General features: G+C 37.7%; 1 protein-coding gene and 1 long non-coding RNA gene across 6 annotated transcripts in view; both read left to right on the forward strand.

The window, feature by feature from the left end:
• Positions 1–5,000, forward strand: part of LOC134294703 (transforming acidic coiled-coil-containing protein 3-like) — a 755,386-nt gene that overhangs the window by 52,952 nt on the left and 697,434 nt on the right. The gene's annotated exons all lie outside the window — the stretch shown is intronic.
• The window catches only part of LOC134294753 (uncharacterized), a 4,618-nt gene continuing 219 nt past the window's right edge, over positions 602–5,000 (forward strand). The window contains exons 1-3 of the long non-coding RNA XR_010001449.1: positions 602–680; positions 3,641–3,782; positions 3,901–5,000. The exon at positions 3,901–5,000 is cut by the window's right edge and continues 219 nt beyond it. This is a non-coding gene — a long non-coding RNA (uncharacterized LOC134294753). The remainder of the gene's footprint in view (positions 681–3,640; positions 3,783–3,900) is intronic.

Here is a 5,000-nt window from a genome sequence, read left to right on the forward strand (position 1 = left end):
CCCCCCTGGGAGAAAGGCAGGGTAAAAATGATGCAAATAAATAACTAAATAAATAAATAAAGGTGAGGTATAAGTTTCATAAATAAATAAATAGGATGCTAGCTGTTAAGCAGCCAGCGAGAGAGTCCATGTCCTCTTGACGTCGCCTTCATTGAATGTCCTGTGCATAAAAGGCCTTGAAGTTACAGACGCCTTTAGAAATCATTGACTGCCTTATTCCAATTCTATTGGAACTGTTGGTTATTTTTATTTATCAGTTGCAGATAAAGGAGCCGTGGTGGTGCAGTGGGTTAAACCCTTGTGCCAGATGGACTGCTGACCTAAAGGTTGGGTTGCTGACCTGAAGGTTGCCGGTTCGAATCCGTGAGATGGGATGAGCTCCCATCTGTCAGCTCTAGCTTGTGGGAACATGCGTGAAGACTCCCAGCAGGATGGTAACACATTCTGACATCGCTTGGACAACGTCTTTGTACATGGCCAAATCTCTCACACCAGAAGCGACTTGCAATATGTTCTCAAGTCGCTTCTGACACAATTTAAAAAATTGATTAGCAGCCCTGGCCTTACATTGTGTGAATTGAGTTTTCTTTTTCTTTCCATCAGTTTCCGATGCCATTCCTCTCCAGAGAGAGTGGAGCTTTGCTCGGACAAATGCGGTGCTCGCCTTGCTCTACCGCAAAGTAAGTCTTCCTTAATTGGGGTTTGACTGCAAGCATTTCACAGTCGTCCTGCTCCTTTTAAAAACTACCATATATACTCGAGTATAAGCCGACCCGAATATAAGCCACAAAAAAGTTTTGTTGTTTTGTGGATCGCCGTGATGCCATCACTCTTTTATATATATAGATCTATGTTTTGAGTTTACAACCTATGATGTGCACTTTGCTAATCTACTATTGCAACCTCACTGTTTTTAAATTCTATGTTTTTAATAAGTGTGTTTTTATTCTTTTTGGTTAATGTGCAAATATTACAATGGGTGCATGTTATTGTTTATTGATGTATTGAATATTGTTATTGTTTTGTATTTGATATTTCTGTGAGCCGCCCCGAGTCCCCTCTGGGGGAGATGGTGGCGAGATACAAATAAATGTATTATTATTATTATTATTATTATTATTATTATTATTATTATTATTATTAACCAGTTTTTACCACAAAAAAACTGGGAAAACATTGACTCCAGTATAAGCCGAGGGTGGTAAATTTCAGAAATAAAAATAGATACCAATAAAATTACATTAATTGAGGCATCAGTAGGTTAAATGTTTTTGAATATTTACATAAAGTTCAAATTTAAGATAAGACTGTCCAACTCTGATCAAATCATTATTCTCATCTTCTTCAGTGTAAATGTGCTTATGTATCCTTTTAATAATAATAGAGTAAAATAATACCTGAAATAATAGTAATAATAATAATAAATACAGGAAAATAATACATGTAATAATAGAGTAAAATAATAAATGCAATAATAGTAATAATAATAATTATAATAAGATCAGAGTGAAATAATAAATGTAATAATAATAATAATAGAGTAAAATAATAATAATAATAATAATAATAATAATAATAATAATTGTGCGGTTTTCTGGCATTGTGTATTTCTGCCGCTTCTGTGACTGTTCATTTGGGTTTTGATGATTCCGTAGCCCACTTGTCGATGGATGTCCAGAATCAGCAGCATCCACCGCGGTCCTTTTTATCCTGGGTGACGACCGAGCCAGTATAGACTTCGTTTGGGTTTGATTCTCCATAATGCTAATGGGTTAGGTGCTCTTGGTTGTGCTCCTCAGCTGAGGCCTCTCTGGCTTGGTTGGACCTGCCGGTAGTTACACTACCGCCAGCACAGCCCTCAGTCATCATGATTCATTGGAACTTATGCCTCAAGTACCACCTGCCAGCAGCAAAGAACTGGTGGGATCACAAACCTGCAAAAGTATTGGAAAATGAGCACGCAAAGATACTGTGGGACTTCCGAATCCAGACTGACAAAGTTCTGGAACACAACACACCAGACATCACAGTTGTGGAAAAGAACAAGGTTTGGATCATTGATGTTGCCATCCCAGGTGACAGTCGCATTGACGAAAAACAACAGGAAAAACTCAGCCGCTATCAGGACCTCAAGATTGAACTTCAAAGACTCTGGCAGAAACCAGTGCAGGTGGTCCCGGTGGTGATGGGCACACTGGGTGCCGTGCCAAAAGATCTCAGCCGGCATTTGGAAACAATAGACATTGACAAAATTACGATCTGCCAACTGCAAAAAGCCACCCTGCTGGGATCTGCACGCATCATCCGAAAATACATCACACAGTCCTAGACACTTGGGAAGTGTTCGACTTGTGATTTTGTGAAACGAAACCCAGCATATCTATCTTGTTTGCTGTGTCATACAACGTCGTTGTGTCAATAATAATAATAATAATAATAATATAATTTTATTTTTATACCCCGCCACCATCTCCCCAGAGGGACTCGGGGCGGCTCACAGATATAAAACCAGCATACAGAGTATCAAATACAAAAAACACAAAAATAAAATTAAAAGGCATAAAATAAAATCACAGTCATTATAAAACACATGATAAAACACAGCAATACCCTAGCACTCAAGACCTAGCTCTTTACTAGAGCTTTTAATCTATGTTAATTTTATCAATATTTGTATGTATGTATTTTTATCCTTTACAATTTTATCTTGTAAATCGCCTAGAGCATCTTGGATGGAGGGCGATTAATAAGTAATTAAATGATGATGATGATGATGATGATGATGATGGTGGTTAATAAAATCATACAATGGATTGGGCAAAGTGCACTGAGTGAAAAAACAACAAAACCCAAAACAAAACAACAACAAAAAAGAGAAAATGGAAAAGCAAAGGAAAAATAAATGCAATACAGTAGAATCTCACTTATCCAACACTCACTTATCCAACGTTCTGGATTATCCAACACATTTTTGTAGTCAATGTTTTCAATATATCATGATATTTTGGTGCTAAATTCGTAAATACAGTAATTACTACATAGCATTAATGTGTAATGAACTACTTTTTCTGTCAAATTTGTTGTATAACATGATGTTTTGGTGCTTAATTAGTAAAATCATAAACTATTTTGATGTTTAATATGCTTTTTCTTAATCTCTCCTTATTATCCAACTTATTCACTTATCCAACATTCTGCTGGCCCGTTTATGTTGGATGAGACTCTACTGTAGTAGCAACAATAATAGAGAAAAATAATAAATGTAATAATACCAATAATAATAGAGAAAAATAATAAATATACCATATATTCTTGAGTATAAGCTGACCCAAATATAAGCCATCCAGGACTCTCACCTGAGTATAAGCCGAGGGGTCTTTTTCAGTCTTAAAAAAAGGGCTGAAAAACTAGGCTTATACTCGAGTATATACAGTATACTGCTTTTGCTCAATAAAACTACAAAAGACTGTCAATAGCAAGGTGAACTATTCTGAGGTGCGACACCCCTCAACCACTTTGGCCTCCAACCAAACATAACACTGCTCACTCAGGAGCAAACTATCTGCTGACTCTTGAGATGGTTTTCCATCTTCCTTGCTTGGATGGTGAAAGGCGTTTCTGGCTTTGTCTCCCCTTGTAGTTGTTTGTGCCCTTCAAGCCGGAGGAGTTGGTCCGCCATTTGCAGCACGTCCTGGAGACGAGCGAAGTCAACTGGCATCACGTCCTCTCCTGCGTTTCCACGCTGCTGGTCTGCCAGTCGGGAGCCGCACCACTGATTAAAGGTAGATACCGAGTCCGTGGTTGGATCGGACTTTGGCATTTTGAGCCCACATACTGTTTTGTTTTCACTTTGGGAAAAAGGTGGGAGACGTGTGTGTTATGGGGAAGTCTTTTTCCCAGACTTCCTGAGCCATCTGCTGAAGAAAGGCTTTGAGGACTATGACTTGGAAAGCATGATGACGGCGTTCCTGATCGCGCGCCAGGCTGGCCTGGAGGGTCCTGCCGTTTTCATGCCTTACGCAGAATGGTTTAAGGTAAGAGCCTAAGATAGATCATGAGTTCTGACATTAAATTGCCTCATTTATGGTCCTAACCATACAGGTTTGCATTGGCGGACCCAAAGAGACATCTCAGGAATTTGCTATGTCCTCTGCCACAATTACCCATTGAATTTTGACTTGTGAGTTTTAACCTGCTTTATACTAGTGTGGTCTTGTGAGTATTTTTTTTTTGGCCCAGTTCCTTTTAGGAGCCAATCCTGGATTTTACTAAAGTATGACTATTTTACCGTGTTTCCCCGAAAATAAGACAGTGTCTTATATTATTTTTTACTCCCAAAGATGCGCTAGGTCTTATTTTCAGGGGATGTCTTATTTTTCTATGAAGAAGAATTCATATCCATTGTTGAACAAAAAAAAATGAACATTTATTCTATACTGTACAGAAGTTGTCATCACAAACCAACATAACTAAACCAGACAAACTGTGACCCCTGTCAAGAATTTCTTGTTACTACCATTATTTACATATACAACTGGTATGTAAGCCGCCCCAAGTCCCTCTGGGGAGATGGAGGCGGGGTATAAAAATAAAATAATAATTATTATTATTATTTTATTTTATTGTATGACGCAGCAAACAAGATAGATATGCTGGATTTCGTATCACAAAATCACAAGTCAAACACTTCCCAAGTGTCTAGGACTGTGTGATGTATTTATTATTATTATTATTATTATTATTATTATTATTATTATTATTATTTTATTATGACACAGCAAACAAGATAGATATGCTGGATTTCGTATTGCAAAATCACAAGTCGAACACTTCCCAAGTGTCTAGGACTGTGTGATACATTATTATTATTATTATTATTATGTACATTTACCAACCCTGCATGCTACGGTGTTTTGTTTGACGGGCGCCGGGCATGCTTCCAAACAAAAACTTTGCTAGGTCTTACTTTCAGGGGAGGCCTTATATTTAGCAATTTAGCA

Source organism: Anolis carolinensis, unplaced genomic scaffold (genome assembly GCF_035594765.1).
Source record: "Anolis carolinensis isolate JA03-04 unplaced genomic scaffold, rAnoCar3.1.pri scaffold_19, whole genome shotgun sequence".
In the NCBI taxonomy this organism is placed as follows: domain Eukaryota; kingdom Metazoa; phylum Chordata; class Lepidosauria; order Squamata; family Dactyloidae; genus Anolis; species Anolis carolinensis.